At 47.6% G+C, this 17,077-nt stretch overlaps 1 protein-coding gene across 4 annotated transcripts in view; it reads right to left on the reverse strand.

Annotated features, from left to right (window-relative positions):
• GRIK4 (glutamate ionotropic receptor kainate type subunit 4) overlaps positions 1-16,589 on the reverse strand; it is a 457,517-nt gene extending 440,928 nt beyond the window's left edge. For 2 of the 4 annotated variants that reach the window (XM_083588423.1, XM_083588426.1), the window contains exon 1: positions 16,428-16,572. The gene's annotated coding sequence lies outside the window, so the exon portion shown is untranslated. Of the gene's footprint in view, positions 1-15,300; positions 15,383-16,427 lie in introns of those variants that run through there. The other 2 variants (XM_083588425.1, XM_083588424.1) reach the window with 2 other exon arrangements.
• Between the last annotated feature and the right edge of the window lie 488 nt (positions 16,590-17,077).

Raw genomic sequence — 17,077 nt, forward strand, 5'->3', positions numbered from 1 at the left:
GAGTCAGCCACAACTGGACCTAATGGTCAGGGGTCCCTTTACCTTTGCTACTTCCGGGTAAGCGGAGTCTGTAACCCGAAGTGTTTGTAACCTGAGGTGTTTGTAGCCTGAGGTACCACTGTAATATGAGGGTAAAATGTCAATAAAATGCATAAATTTATTAAAACAGCTTGCAAAATGCATAGTAGGGGAAATGGCTTTGCAAAAAAAAAAAAACAAACCCCAAAAAACCAATACCTATATTGGGGAAATTTCACCCTAAAATGCTGATAATTTTTCATGACTTAAAAAAAGACACACATTCACGTGTGGACATATAGAGAACAAAAAATGAGAAACTGATTACCCATTACTATCTAAAGGGAGAGGACCCCGTAAGACCATTAAGTCCAGAGTCTGAAATTACCTAACTGTACTACAGGATCTAAGCCAGCAATAATACACCAGACTATTCCAACATTTCACAGCTGAGAACAGGGACATGCTTGAAACACCCCAATTTTCATACCACGGATCATTGCCCGACACACACCCCATTACACATTGCTGAAGAGTCTTCTCCACCTCCTGTAGGCTGCATCCATTTACTCTCGCAATTGCCCGTCTTCCGCTGATTTAGACGCTAGGATAGTGTTTGCTCGTCAGGGTAAAGATATACGAGGAAAACAGACTTGTCCTACAATCTGTTATCAACTGATCAAAATATATCCCGGCAGGCTACAGTTTGTGAAACAGCAAGCTGCGCACTGTTTGAATCTTGGTGTCTGTGCACGCACACGCTTACATGCACATGCGCCAGAATATATGGCACCGCAAAAAGGCAACATTAAGGACAATTCCAACTACGAAAATAACCTCTTCCCTTAGAAAACAAGAAGAGCTGGAGCTCACAACATGGCAAAGAGCTGTCTCTGCAGAATCACTGAATCAGAAGGGATCTTGGAGGTCATCCAATCCACCTCTTTGCTCGGTGCACAATCTGCAGTGGAGGATGCAGCCGCCCTGACAGACAGCCATCCAGTGTTGTTTACTGCCAGCCAAGCAGAGCCCTCCACTTTCCAAGGCAGTCTGTTCCCCTGTCAAACAGCTCTTACCTTCAGAGTTTAATAATTTAATTGGCGTATTTAATTTTTAATCTTTTTTTAAAAAAATCACATTTATTGTGTGTTTTTATTTGTATGTGTTTTAATTTATACTCTGAGCTGCCTTGAGCCCTGCACTAGGAGAAAGGCGGGGTATACATATACCTTAAACAAATAAGTATTAGAGTCCTACAAAAAGCCACTCACAGATCACCAGGAACCCCTCTTTCGGCACCTAATTAAAATTAACCTTTCCATTTGAGGCAACATGACTAATAAAGCTGCAAGCATTAACCATCTCCCTGGCACCATTGATCCACTGACGCATTAATCAGACTTCCAAAATGCAGATTTTTAATCAAACTTTAATTGGAGCCATCTCCCACCAAAGAGTGTTCAGCACCAGCCCGATGGTCATAAACCATCCACATAAGTCTCTCGATTTGGGTAATGCATTTTACAGAGACATTCCAGATAATACATGATTCATGCTGGTTGTTGAGGCGAGGGAAAGGGGTGGGGAGCCCAGAGTCCTCCTCATTAAATGCCTTCAGCATAGCACCCTAGACTGAAATGGTGCATCAGTTAATCAATTGCTTATAAGCAAGATCGTACATTGACTTTACTGCCTCGCCATGTGCATCAGATCTCTCAAGATGCTTTTTTCGCAAATGGGTAGCGGCAGGCACGCGCTGCTCTAACCACAGCTGCAATGTCACTAATGGGTCACCGTGGCTTTAGGAGCGTGTTTTCTGCACAGACTGGCTTGCCTGTGTCAACTGCAGAAGCTCTCATGCAGCTACAAGCCCAGCCAACCAAATGCAGGATCCAGATCATGCTGCAATTCATCCAGCTTTTGAGGCTCACTGTCAAAAGGAAGAAGGTGTTTAGCACTGATGTGAGGTCTAAAGTTGGCATGGAGTCTGCCCACCCCACCCCATCCAGTGACACTCCAGCTGTTTTGGGACTACAATTCCCATCATCCCTGACCACTGGTCCTGTTAGCTAGGGTTGATGGGAGTTGTAGTCCCAAATCAGCTGGAGGGCCTCTTGCCCTCTTGCCTAGTTAACTTTAACCATCCAGAATTAACCCTTGTGTTACAAACCGAATGACCCCAGCTGCTGCACATCCAACAGGAGCATCATAAAAGCTCATAGTCCCTACACTCTGCAACTGCCATGAGTTGCTTTGGGCTGACAGATTCAGCTGGCCTGTCCCCCAGCAGCTCTTGCAACTGTTTTAGCCCAGCATTTCTGCTCTGCATGCAGCCTCCCTCACTTTTTTCCAGACCACTAAATCTAGAGCTACCAACTGCTCGGTAGGCACCAAAGAAAAGCCCTCCTAAAAAAAGAGAAGCTCTTATTAATGCCATAAATTGCTCCTTCCATCCATGCCCAGCGTACCATAGAGCAAGTTAATATCAGGGCAGTTAAAAGAGGGTCATTATAAGCAAGCAGATTTTGCAACTCCTCTAATAATCTCGTAAGGCGCCAGCTTCCTTAGGCATGGTCCAGAGCCCCTTGCTGAACTCCCACAATTAGGATAATATTTTCATTAGGCAGGATTTATAACCAAATAAATTGGACTCCATGGTCTCGTCTGCCGCACGGGAACACCCTTGCAAGAGAACCTGCAAAAGTCTTCCTTTTGCATTAAGCATCCGCTTTGGTGAACTGGAAACCACAGTGTGAACAGTCCAGAGAATCAAACCGCAAGAAATGGCATAACTGGGTCAAACAAAGCTGCAAGTGCAAGGCCAGGATCTAGCCCATAGCGACTCGGCCAGTTTCACCATCTTGTTCAATAGCCAGCCGTATTATTTAAACTCTCTTATTAACTGCTAGCCTGGTGGCGCTTTCCCCTAAATTTTAAACCGTCCGTCCTCCCTTATTGATTTCCACTCCCATTAAATTATCCTCTTTGCTTAAGCCTTTAGCACTAATTCCAAACATGTATTTACTCCTTTCCAGAACTTGGGCGCCTCCATCACTTTGCACTGACTCTGCTTCCATGCTTTCAAGCCCTTCCTTCATCCCTTACGTTTCATCAACATGAGGAAACATCCTTCCAGGTCACTTACGTCACGATAGACAATAAGCTGTCTGTTCTCCCCTTCCTCCAGTGGTCTCACCAGTCCAAAACTCAAAGAACACATAAGCTCTTTGTTTCAGATCAGGAGTGAGGAATCTGTGGTCCTCCAAATGTCGCGGTACTCCAACTCCCATCAGCCCCAGCCAGCACAGCTAAGAGTCATGGATGATGGGAATTGTAGCCCAAAACATCCGGCACATCCCTCAACTGTCCCAGGAAAACCGGGACATTCCATTTTCTTGCGCAACAGCATGGTGGCTATTTGGGGCATTGCAATCTCACACCCCAAAAAAACACTTTTGGGGGGACCACGATCTCATGCAGGTCACATGACTTGCCTGGGAGTGCAACCCGCAACTTAAGTGGAACGCAAACTGGAACATGTGCAGAGGAGGGTGATCAAGATGATCAAGGGTCTGGAAACCAAGCCTGATGAGGAACGGTTGAAGGAGCTGGATATGTTTAGCTTGGAAAAGAGGAGACTGAAAGGAGATAAATATCACAAGGGATGTCATATGGAAGATGAAGCAGGAGCAAGCTTGTTTTCTCCTGCTCTGGAGGGTAGGACCTGAACCAATGGCTTCAAGATACAAGAAAGGAGATTCTGACTAAACATCAGGAAGAACTTTCTGACAGTAAGAACAGTTCCGTAGTGGAACGGTTTCCCCCAGGAGGTGGTGGACTCTCCTTCCTTGGAGGTTTTTAAGCAGACGTTGGATGGTCATCTGTCAGGGGTACTGTAGCTGAGATTCCTGCATTGCATCTAGTCCTGCATTGGACTAGATGATCCTTGGAAACTTTCCCAACTCTACAATTATATGATTCTATGATCATATAATGGGGTTTTGGCCTGGGCATGCTGGAGATTCTTATCTAGAGGGCCACAGTTTTGCCACCTCTGTTTCAGAGCCTACCCCCGGGGACAGGGAACTATTCTGCCCAGGTCCCCATCACAGACCAACTTGGACAAGTGGTGGGTGAGGGGACAAGGGGACACAGCACTATGAAAAGGCTTTCCCATCTTCCCTGGAAAGCACCAGGCTGGCTCACAGAGCCCACCTAAAAGTCTTGCCACTTCACAAGCCAGCAGACCAACACTTTCTACCATGGCCTTCACACCATGCCTGCAAGCTGGGGCAATAGAATCTCCTCCCAGCCACAAAGACTGTTTATGGGTGATACAGAAGAGGGAGAACTTGAGGCATAAATCCCATTTGCTCATCCAGCAGCATCTCTCTCTTGTTCCTCCCTCCGCACAAGAAGCCCGTGAATCACGTCAATCAGATTCCAGCCTGCGGCTTGTTATTTTAGGAGGGGCTTTCAATCTTCTTTAAAACTTGCCTCTGATCTCTCCAAACAGGGAGTGGGGAGGGAAGGACTGGGAAGAGAGTTGTGGACCAAGGGTCAACATGGCATTTCAGAGGCAGGTTGGAGGGAAGAAAGAAACAGGATTTTATTAATGACGTATGGAGTTGTTGAGATCTAATTTGTAGGGAAGGGCTGCAGTTCAATGGTAGAGTATCTGCCTTGCATGCAGAAGACCCCCGGCTTAAGCACATGTGCTGGAACTCAGCACCTCCAGTTAGGACTGGGAGAGACCCCTGTCTGAAAACTTGAAGAGAATGCTGCCAATCAGTGTAGACAATACTGCACCACATGGACCATTGTCCTGGTTCTGTATAAGACAGCTTCCTATGTGGGCCACGTTTTATTGCGGCAAGGCTTATCTGTGCCAGTTAGCAGCTGCATGAGAGAGGCACAAGTCCAACAGGCGATGCTTTGCTTTCCCAGCCAAAAAAGTCCGCACCAGTTGAATTGTCACTTGTGACATGGTTGCCGAAAGCCCAGTTTGGTGAGTTTTCTCCAGGTTTCTTTAAGAACAGACCAAACTTTGGTCTGCTGGATCAGACCAAGAAAGGCCATCCTTTCTGCGAACTGCCCTGAGATTTTTCAATAGCCACCAATGGGCTGAGAAAAAGCAAGGGACCTCCTTTCTTTTATCCTTCAAGAGTTCAAGGAACTTATAGCAAGTGAGCATGCACACAAACCTTGGGAATTCCTCTTGGCAGCTAGGAGTTTGGGGCTGAGGGGGGGAGAGATGGGTTGGAAACAGAGCCGTAGCCAGGTGATCTTGCGCCCTTGGCAGAACCATCCAGATTGCGCCCCCTAGCCATGGGTAAATTAGTTCTTCTTTCTGCCTCTCCTCCCCCACCCCCACCCATTCAATTCACCCTCTATTTAAAACCATTTCTTATGAGGCAATAATACTCGGCCCACTATACCTGAAGGAGCATCTCCACCCCCATCATTCTGCCCAGACACTGAGATCCAGAGCCAAGGGCCTCTGGACAATCTTACGTTTAGAAGACATCTGAAGGCAGCCCTCTTTAGGGAAGTTTTTAATGACTGGTGTTTTAATGTACAGTGATACCTCGGGTTAAGTACTTCATTTGTTCCGGAGGTCCATTCTTAACCTGAAACTGTTCTTAACCTGAAGCACCACTTTAGCTAATGGGGCCTCCTGCTGCCGCTGCACCGCCGGAGCACGATTTCTGTTCTCATCCTGAAGCAAAGTTCTTAACCTGAAGCACTATTTCTGGGTTAGTGGAGTCTGTAACCTGAAGCGTATGTAACCTGAGGTACCACTGTATTTTTTTTCTTTGTTGGAAGCCGCCCAGAGTGGCTGGGGAAACCCAGCCAGATGGGCAGGATATACGTAAATAAATTATTATTATTATTAGATAATTTAAAGCTGATTTTGCACCCCTGGCGGGGACCCATCTCACCACCACCTAGCTATGGCCCTGGTTGGAAATCCAAATTTAGCAGGATAAAATCGCTTCAACCAGAGAGACTGAATTGAGAGGTGGGCAAATTGTGGTCCCACATATATCTTTGAACAGCAGCTCCCATCATCCCTGACCACTCTGGAGTCCAAAGTCAGACTCTCCGCTGCTCTGTTAACAGCAGAGGTAGTGCCAACAACTATATTTCACCTTCGTAAAATTACAGCCCTCTACCTTGCCTCCCCCCGCCACCCCCAGCCTAAATAAGCCACGTCTATTAATTTCAACTGGTTTACTCTTGTGTACGGCAAGCACTGGATGCAACCCAAGTGACCCAGGGAGGGAAGTGACAAGGTTCCGTTTTGTTTTTAAACACAGGTTTTAGAAACGCTCCAAGTTAATTCACGCAGAAGAGGAACTTGTGGACACCTCCCTGCCCTTTTCTGTCATTCCATTCCCTTGCCAAAAAATATTTTATCAGTTGCACAAGAGCTGTAGAATCATGGAAGCAGAAGGAAAGAGCTAATTAAATATATGCAAATATGCTTAATTCATTTCATTTTTTTTAAAAAAGCAAAACTATCCACTTTTAGCCAAGTTTTTTACATTGCAAGAAATCGTGGGAGTCTTGTCTCCCGAGTACTTTCCTGGCCAACTGAAAGCCCTTACTTTTCCACCAAGACACGGTGTTTTTCAGATGCCGTTGGACTCCAACTCCCATCAGCCCCAGCCAGCTGGGCCAATGCTGAGGGATGAAGGGAGCTGTGGTCCAACAGCATATAATGGAGGGCCCCGTATTGTCTACCCTGCCATCCTGGACTGATTTACCAAGGATCTATTTGGGTCCAAAGGCTGTGCCCGCCCAGTGGAATGCTCTCCCATCATATGTCAATGAAATAAACAACTGACTTTTAGAAGACATCTGAAGTACTGGAAATATTTTAATGTTTGACATCTTAAAGGTAAAGGTAAAGGGACCCCTGACCATTAGGTCCAGTTGTGACTGACTCTGGGGTTGCGGCGCTCATCTCGCTTTATTGGCCAAGGCAGCCAGCGTACAGCTTCCAGGTCATGTGGCCAGCATGACTAAGCCGCTTCTGGCGAACCAGAGCAGTGCACGGAAACGCTGTTTACCTTCCCGCCAGAGCAGTACCTATTTATCTACTTGCACTTTGACGTGCTTTCAAACTGCTAGGTTGGCAGGAGCAGGGACCAAGCAACGGGCGCTCACCCCGTCGCGGGGATTCGAACCGCTGACCTTCTGATCAGCAAGTCCTAGACTCTGTGGTTTAACCCACAGCGCCACCTGCATCCCTGTTTGACATCTTACTGTGTTTTAATTTGTTGGAAGCTGCCTAGAGTGGCTGGTGTAACCCAGTCATATGGGTGACATTATTATTATTATTATTATTGTTATTATTATTATTATTAATCCAGCTAGGGTCCGGGTGACATTGGGATTCTTCTCAGCCTTCAAGACGGCACAATTGTTAACATTCAATCTAAATTCATTTGTTTTGAGAGCAAGGCTGAAACGCAAAGGGATGAGTAATAGGGAAAACAGGACCAGAACAGACATATTTATTCTAGATTATGTCATCTGGGGCGGACTGGAATTTTGATCTGGATGGGGGAAACTTTGGTGCCATTATACTCATATCACTAAGCAAATATAGACCTTTTCCAAGGATGAGTCATCCCCAAAAGGCTAATGCATTACTAGGCAGCATCAACAGAACTATAGAGGCCAGAACATAGAATTTTTGAATCACAGAATTATGGACTTGGAAGGGACCCTGAGGGACGGTGAGAACACGAGGAGCAAGGGTACCAGTTTATTCTGCTTTAGTCAGACCTCACCTGGAGTTCTGTGGAGGGGCCGTACCTCAAGATACCTGCTTTGTATGCAGAAAATCCCTGGTTCAATCCCCGGCATCTCCAGGTAGGGCTAGGGCAGACCCTGCCTAAAACCCTGAAGAGCTGCTGCCAGCCAGTGCAGGAAATGTTGAGCTGGATGGATCAACAGTTTGAGTCAGTATAAGGTAGTTCCGCATTCTGTTCTGGGTAAAGAAGTAAAGAGACCCCTGACCATTAGGTCCAGTCGCGGACGACTCTGGGGTTGCAGCGCTCATCTCGCTTTATTGGCCGAGGGAGCTGGCATACAGCTTCCGGGTCATGTGGCCAGCATGACTAAGCCGCTTCTGGCGAACCAGAGCAGCACACAGAAACGCCGTTTACCTTCCCGCCAGAGCGGTACCTATTTATTTACTTCACTTTGACGTGCTTTCGAACTGCTAGGTTGGCAGGAGCAGGGACCGAGCAACGGGAGCTCACCCCGTCGCAGGGATTCGAACCGCTGACCTTCTGATCAGCAAGTCCTAGGCTCTGTGCTTTAACCCACAGCGCCACCTGTGTCCCTGTTCTGGGTACTTGGAGACAAATTAGAATATATTCAGAGAAGAGCAACAAAGAAGAGTTTGGAGAAGAGTTTGGATTTGATATCCCGCTTTATCACTACCCTAAGGAGTCTCAAAGCGGCTAACATTCTCCTTTCCCTTCCTCCCCCACAACAAACGCTCTGTGAGGTGAGTGGGGCTGAGAGACTTCAGAGAAGTGTGACTAGGTCACCCAGCAGCTGCATGTGGAGGAGCGGAGAAGTGAACCCGGTTCACCAGATTACGAGTCTACCGCTCTTAACCACTACACCACACTGGCTCTCAAAGGTTGTGAGATGCCTAGAGATCTATAACGAAAGGCTGAAAGAGCTGAGTATGTTTAGTCTGGACACTAGATGGTTAAGAGGCAATATGAGAGCCATCTTCACCTTTCTGATGGACTGTCACGCGGATGATGGAGCAAAAGTCTCCTCTGTTGCACCAGACCTGAACTGACAGGTTCAAATTACAGGAAAGGAGATTCTGACTGAGGGTCAGGAAGCCAGTGTGGTGTAGTGGTTAGAGTGTCTGACCAAGACACTCTAAGAGGGACTGCCCGTTCTGCCCAGACACTGAGATCCAGCCCCAAGGGCCTTCTGGCTGTTCCCTCACTGCGAGAAGCCAAGTTACAGGGAACCAGGCAGAGGGCCTTCTCGGTAGTGGCGCCTACACTGTGAAACGCCCTCCCATCAGATGTCAAGCAACCATCCTACTTTTAAAAGACATCTGAAGGCAGCCCTGTTTAGGGAAGTTTTTCATATTTAATGCTGTATTGTTTTAAATATTTGATTAGGAGCCGCCCAGAGTGGCTGAGGAAACTCAGCCAGGTGGACGGGGTATTATTATTATTATTATTATTATTATTATTATTATTATTAAGACCTGGGAGACCAGGGTTCAAATCCCACCTCAGCCATGAAATGCACTGGGTGACCTTGGGCCAGTCACTGCCTGTCACAGCTGAACCTACCTCCCAGACTTGTTGTGGGGGTTAAATGGGGAAGGGTAAGCCTTTGACGTCACCTTGAGCTGAAGGAAAAGGTGGGATATCTAAGCGGTGAATAAACAAAGAAGAAATGGAAGAGATTCCTAATGGCGCAAATGGAGCAGATGCCACACCAGACTCCCTAACAAGTTACCTATCGGGGATGGCAAAGGGTTGGACCAGATGACCTTTGGTGTCCCCTTTCACCTCTGTGATCCCACGATAGCTATCTATTTACCACAACCCTCCGAGGCTGGCCAGTGCACTGCTGTTACTAGCAGTGTGAAAAGTGGGTGGCAAGAGCAAGAGATTTTGGCACACAATTGGTCCTCCTAGTGGTAGAGCAATAAAACAGGATAGCACATTTGCAGTGTCTCGTATGGTTTCAAAATGGATGGGGACCCGTGTGTTGACATTCCTGCATTGGAGGGGGTTGGTCTAGATGACCCTAAGGGTCCCTTCCAACTCTACAATTCAGTAAGCCTATGAATTAGGTCTGAACAGAGGGCACCCAGGTCAGCTACCTGAAACCCTGGAGAGCTGCTGCCAGTCAGTGTAGACAATACTGAGTTAGATGGGAGAATGGCCTGCCTCAGTATAAAGCAGTTTTCCATATCTTCTCCTTTTTTTGGCTTTTATGTTAATCATATGATCAATGCATACTGTGTTGCAGTCAAACACAAGGTAATAATAATAATAATAATAATAATAATAATAATAATAATACTTAAATACAACACATAATGTATATGAGTAATATTTGTAACATAATTTGTTCCTCTACTCTTAAATACCTTGACTTTAACTCCCCTTCCACTCTTTCCCTGGTTTCCCATCTGATTTCTTTTCAAACTGTGTTTTCTTACTCGACTAAATTGCTTTCATTACCATACATTATCCCACTTTGTCACTCTACTGCTGAGCATTTTTTCAGTCTGTTACACTTATTTTCTTGTTGGAATATTTTTTCCATATATGTAATCTATGCATAATGTCCAGTCTTCTTTTAAATTTTTATCATCTTTTTTTCTTAATCTATTTGTCATGCTGTCAAGTTCTATATATTCTAATATTTTAAAGTGTCGTTCTTCTCTTGATGGTACTGCAACTGTTCTCCACTTTTGTGCTACTAGAGTTGGGGCTGCTGCAGTCTCATACATCCATAATGTAGTGTGAATTTGGGGGATTTCTGTTGTTATTATTCCCAGAAGGAAAGCTTCTGGGTTTTTAGGAAACGTCCTTTTAAACATTTTCTTAAGTCCGTTATAAACCATCTCCCAGAATTCTTTTATTATTCTGCAAGACCATCATGAACCTGCCAATTGCTTTACATTACCAACACAGGGCACTTTTAGATCTAAACATTTTAGCTGGTTTACTTGGAGTCAAGTGGTAAATGGCATTTCTGTGCACTGCTCTGGTTTGCCAGAAGCGGCTTAGTCCTGCTGGCCACATGACCCGGAAGCTGTATGCTGGCTCCCTCGGCCAGTAAAGCAAAATGAGCACCGCAACCCCAGAATCATCCGCGACTGGATCTAACGGTCAGGGGTCCCTTTACCTTTACCACCTGTGGAATATTTTTTAAAAGTTCTCTTTTAACATGTAACTAGCAGTGAATTTTAAATTTATTTTCCACAAATGCTCCCACCGGTTTAAATCAATACTATGACCCACATCTTGTGCCCATTTGATCATAGATGATTTTACAAATTCTTTCATTTCCCAATCCTATACATTTTAGATAACATTTTAGCTCTGGATCATAGTATTTATTTTTCGAATTGTGATGGTTTTTCTGCAAATCCCAATTTCTTATCTACCTTAAATTTTGAATTGATTTGATGATATTTTAACCAATCCGATACATATTCTTTAATCTCTTCAATTTTTCTCATTTTTGGCTCTCCTTCTGAAAAGTTATCACTCATATTATTATTTTTTCCTTGTTTCAGCTTCTATTGAGGATAACTGCCTCGGTGTTTTGTTTCTAATAAATGTTTGTATTTTCCCCATATCTTAATTAAGTTTTTTTCTAATGACATGTTTGGCGAAGCTTCTACGTATTCCCGCTTTGCCATACCAAATACAGGTGTTCCAGGCATGTTTGACATCATGACCCTGCAAATCTAGCAGCTGTGTATTTTCTAGCAATATCCGGTCTTTTATCCAACACAGGCAGGCAGCTTCAAAATACAATTCCAAATCTGGGAGTGCAAAACATCCTCCGTCTTTCATATCAATGAGAACCTTATGTTTTATTCTAGGTTTCTTCCCTCTCCAGATAAACCTAGATAGGTCTTTTCACCAATCTTTTAGACAGTGTGTGTCATTTAGACAGTATTAGGATTGTTTAGACAGTTTCCCATAGCTTAAGGGAAGGTTAGTAGCTTATAGGAAGAACATCAGCTTTGCATGCAGAAGGTCTCTAATTCAATCCCTGGCATCTTGAGGAAGGGTTGAGAGGGACTGCTGCCAGACGGTGTTAACCCTACAGAGTTAGATGGACCAACAGTCTGCCTTTGTCTTAGACAGCCTCCTGTGGTTCTCCACCCCACCCATTTCTCCTCTACACAATCTATTTTTACTACCATGCACATGGCAAAACAGAACACCTCTTCTGAGCATCTTTTGATCCCAGGTGCCACTTGCCAGGGCTTCACCCCGGAAAGTTGCATTCAGATGTCGGTCTCAGACCATCATTTCGCAGCTGAGAGAGGCAGCGAGCAAACGCCTGCCATCTCCTGCCAACATCTGGGAGGCAGCTCCAGGTTTCCGCCTGGCAAGTAAACTACCTTCTCCGCAGGAACTGGAGAAAAGAGTGGGAATCAAACAAAGGCTCAGCTGTGTAACGTGTGCATATGAGATTAACTTTCCCAAGGGTCGCAACCTTGAAGGACAAATCCTGCTGCCTAGTTTGGGAAAACAATAAAGCCGATGGATGAGGAGAAGGTGCAACGGGTTTCTGTTTGCACAGAGGCTCTGGATTCAAATCTCAGCTCTCTACTTGGCCTTAGGGACGCCTCCCAGGACCGTCGTGGCGATTTATTTATAGGTGCGTGAAAGCGCTTTGAACACCTGAAACGCTCTATACAAATTGTTCATGGGGGACTAGACCTTGACTGTTCACAATGGCTAATGGAACCTCTGCATTCAGGAGCTGTCTACCTGTGAGCTAGTTCCAGATGTTGTGCATACAAAGCAGAGAATGGAATGGTCCTCCCCTTCCTGGCCTGAATGTGGAGTTCTTCCCAAGGGCATGTGATTGGCCATGGGCAGGGACAGGTTGATGGGCAAGGCATACCAGAGGTGGGCTGTCGATCCGGGCAGAGGACCAGCCTGTTGTCCCCTCCTTGTCACTCAGGCAAAAATTGACCATGCAGTGCCCAGTCAATGTGGTAAGGGATGCTCAAAAATTCCAGGTAGGAGACTGAAGCCCCTGAGCAAAGAAACTAGTGCTGAAATCAGACAAGGGCAGATTTAGGGGAACAGGACCAATTCAGCTGCACTGGGTGTGGAGTCTCAGGGGCGCTGCCTGGGGTGGCACAACTATGATTTAGAATGGAACATGAGAGGTGGATTGGGGCCACAGAAATTTGAGAACCCTAAGATCCAACGCTGGATCAACCCTCAAAGAGGGATAGAAGTCTTCTCAGAACCCACTGGGCACTTCAAGCCCCTTCTGAAACAAAAACAATTAAAAGGTCTTTTCTCTCTCTTGCATCCCGCCCCTCCAGGTGATCCTCACTAGGCAACTAGGCCAGTTACTCTTCCCCAGCCTAGCCTACCTCACAGGGTTGTTGTGAGGCTAAAATGGGAAGGGAGTAGAGAACCATACCTTGAGCTTTTTGGAGAAAAAACAATATATAGATAAAGGTAAAGGGACCCCTGACCATTAGGTCCAGTCGTGACCGAATCTGGGGTTGTGGCGCTCATCTCGCTTTATTGGCCAAGGGAGCCGGCGTACTGCTTCTGGGTCATGTGGCCAGCATGACTAAGCCGCTTCTGGCGAACCAGAGCAGCGCACGGAAACGCCGTTTACCTTCCCGCCGGAGCAGTACCTATTTATCTACTTGCACTTTGATGTGCTTTTGAACTGCTAGGTTGGCAGGAGCAGGGACCGAGCAACGGGAGCTCACCCCATTGCGGGGATTCGAACCACTGACCTTCTGATCGGCAAGTCCTAGGCTGAGGGTTTAACCCACAGAGCCACCCGCGTCCCTAATATATAGATAGGTAACATTATTTGGGATTATCCCAGTGAAACTGGACCCCAGTTTTGGGCATTAGTTCTTCCAACATCAGCTCAGCCCTGGAAAGCCACCAGGGATGTTTCTGTTCTGACTGTACCAACAGGCTCTGATAACATATCACATATACACAGAACAGGGCATTCACTGATTAAAAAAACTATTTACACCCAGTTGACTCCCAGCTTAATTCTATTTCCTAGTCTATGCAAACTCATGTTCCCAGGTGATTTGCAAGTGTCTAGCATCACTAGTCATTTCTATGCACAAGTCAGGCAGGGCTTGGGGTGGGGGAGAGATGCTCCAAAATTATTAGTTTGGGGAGCACTTACTCCTTTGAGCAGCAGCTAGTAACAAAAGGAGAGTCTTGTGATTCAGATTTTGTTCTCCTTCCTCCCCAACCATGTTCGGCATCTGATGTGCTTGACTGTGTTAGGCCGCAAGCCAATAAGAAGCTGTGTAACTCATGCATCCAGCCTGCTGCCCTTACTAAGCCTCCCAGCAATGCAATAACTTGGGTTTCATACTCATGCCTAATTCTTTCTGAATGAAAAGGACACGTTGCACCATCTGAGAGTACTAAAACAACTGCCCACTCTTCTGAGTTTTGATTGCACCTTGCCACCACAACCGTCCCATCCAGACTGAATGTTGCCTTTCTGCCCATCCTAGTTACATATTGCAAGACAACTTTGTGAAAAGAAATGCATAATTTGAAGTAATAACCTCACTATTTGAGCTACCCAGGGAGCCACTAGTCTCTTCCCTCGAGTTTTGACCCTGGCAAACAAGGCCCCGGTTTCTTTCCAGTCAAGACAGAAGACCCAAGCGTAGCATCTTGAGGAACTAACAGATGCAGTGACAACGGCGGCATTTGCAAACGGTAAACAGAAAAATGCAACATGATTCAAATGATGAATGGGCTACGCATCTGCGCAGACAACACTATGGTTCGGTGAGAAAAGATGCCCCCGTCTCCCATTCAGCCAGCCTCTCCTCCGAAGCCTGAATGAGGACAAGGTGACATTTCTCTCCCCCCCCCCACTCCCACTAGAAGGCCTGCTCTTGAAAGCATCTTTGCAGGAGCAGGAAACGGCTCCCAGGGACCTGGGAGATCTCATCAACTCCCCCACCTCCGCCCCCAAGAACAAAATGCTTAGAAGTCATTTAAGGCATGTTTTGAGAAATTGAACATAACTTATCTAAGCAATCCATCCATCCCTCCTCCCTTAAGCTGCCCATCCATCTCCCAGGCTGTCATCTCCTTCTCCACCCACCTGCCACCACTGTGCTCCATCCTGTTCCTTCAAGGTATCCATCACTCGTTCCCCCCCCCAAAAAAACACCTCCCCACTGCCCCCCTTCCACCCTCTTGCACCAGCCATCGCTCCCAAACACCTACCCCTCCACTGCAAAGCATCCATCGTCTCAACACCCCCTTCCTTCCTTCCTTCCTTCCTTCCTTCCTTCCTTCCTTCTTCTCTCCCTCCCCACATTTTACTTTCCACGCCAGGCAACTACTTTCCCCTTTCAGCACTTTCTCCCCCTCTAGGAAGTAACAACAATCCACGGTGCCTATTCCATTTCCCCTTACAAACAGGTGTATTATCTCACTTTCTCTCTCACGCACACAAAGAACGATCTTAGTCATTTTATACACTCCAGAGACCCACCCTTGGCGTTCCTCAGCTGCCTCTTCGCCTCCCCAGCCTTTCAAAACAGAGGATCACAGCAACCTCCACGCATACGGTCTCTGGAGTTCTCTCCCCCACCTTCCCGCCGCCGCCTCCGCCAGCCACCACGCTACACAACCATTTTGTGGATACACACACAAGTGTGATGTTGAGTTCCTCGCTCCCTGCCGATGAGGAGATTTAATCACCAGCAGCACGGAAGCTCTTCTGGGGACCTGAGCCCCCAGAAGCATGGAGGCAGAGTTTGATGGGAATCAGAAAAGGGGTGTCACAATGCGGGGGGAGAGAGAGGAATGGGGAAAAATCATCTTCGCTCCCCAAAAAGGAGACTGGGACCCAATATAGCGAAGTGGGCATTGTGGCCAAGGAGGAAGGGCAAGGACCAATGAAAAGGGGGAGAGGGAAGGAATTGGAGTCGCCCACTGAAACCGACCAGAGGCATAGAAGGAGAGCACGGCCCCTTATTCCTGGGGGGCACGGGAGCCCAAGACGGTGAAGGGCACCCCGAGATGGGTCGGGAGGAACTAAGTTTAGGAAACTGAGGACCAACTGCCATCCTGATCTGGGCGCATGGGGCCGGGAGGAGGGGAGCGGCGGTAGAGTCCTGGATTGCAGAGGGCGCCCCGAAAGAGATGGGGCTACCCCCTCCCCAAGCCCGGGTCCCTAGGAGTCCTGGAAGATGAGAGCTAGTCGGCGCCTTCCAGGCTTTCCTTAAGAAAGGACGGCACGGTTTAGACCTCTCAGAGGGAAAGGGGGTCCTGTGGTATCCTTCTTTAAGGGGGAGGGGGGAAGCATCCTGGATTGGGGAGGGGGTAGTCTCTCTCTTGAATAGATAGGACCCAGGAGTCCGAGGGTAAGAGGGCTCGGGGAGCGAAAGGAGCCAAGCCACCCCCCACCCCAACCACCCTCTTGTTACCCCTGGAGGTGCAAGATGGAAGCGCAGCAGGCTCTGCCCGGTTGGCTTCGCTTGCGGCGGGTCCAGAGAGAAGCGATTGCCGCGGCTCTCTCTCTGGCCAGGGGGGAAGCCGAGCTCGGCGGGAGCCGGGCTGCAGCTGAACCGGAGGCGGGGCGCTTCTAGCAGCAGCAGCAGTGCAGGCTTCTCCTACCTGAGTGGCTCTCCCGGGCTGGGATCTGCAGGCTGGCCGGCTCAGGTTTTGCTTCCCCCGACACACGCACTCGCTGCAGCCGGGGAGATGAGGCGGCTTGTTGCAGCTGCTGGGGCTCGCAGAAGCGACGCGCTGCGATCCGGCGGCGGCGAAACCGCGTCCAAGGAGCACCGGGAGAGAACGAGCCCAAGGGCGCCCCCGGGTGGCGAGCGGAGGAAGCGCAAGGTGCCAGAAAAATCCCGGGTGCGGGGTGTTCGAACGTGGCGGGGGGAGAGAGGGGTTAGGGTGCAAGTGTTTGTGTGTGTGTGTGGTTTGAAATATGGTGCCAGATTTCTAAAATAAAATTAGACACGCAAAGCAAAACAGCACGTTCGAATTATGACACCGTGTGTTCGGTTGCCAGACGAAATGCGTAATGATGTCAAACTGAGATCAGTAAAAGGGGGGCGAATAATAACAGGATGGAAGCAGGGCAAACCAGTGGAGGTTTGCCTGGTAGGGCATATGGGGCACCGCCCCACCCCAGTCTGCTGTTAGCCGGCTCCCACCTGCCAGCCTTTTCACTTCCAGCCAGTCCTGAGGGTGGCCCGGGTTGCCAGTTTCTCCTCCTCCTCACTCCCTGGTTGTGTGCATGTCACCGGCTTAAAACT

The sequence above is a fragment of the Podarcis filfolensis genome, assembly GCF_964270895.1.
Source record: "Podarcis filfolensis genome assembly, chromosome: 15".
NCBI classification, from domain to species: domain Eukaryota; kingdom Metazoa; phylum Chordata; class Lepidosauria; order Squamata; family Lacertidae; genus Podarcis; species Podarcis filfolensis.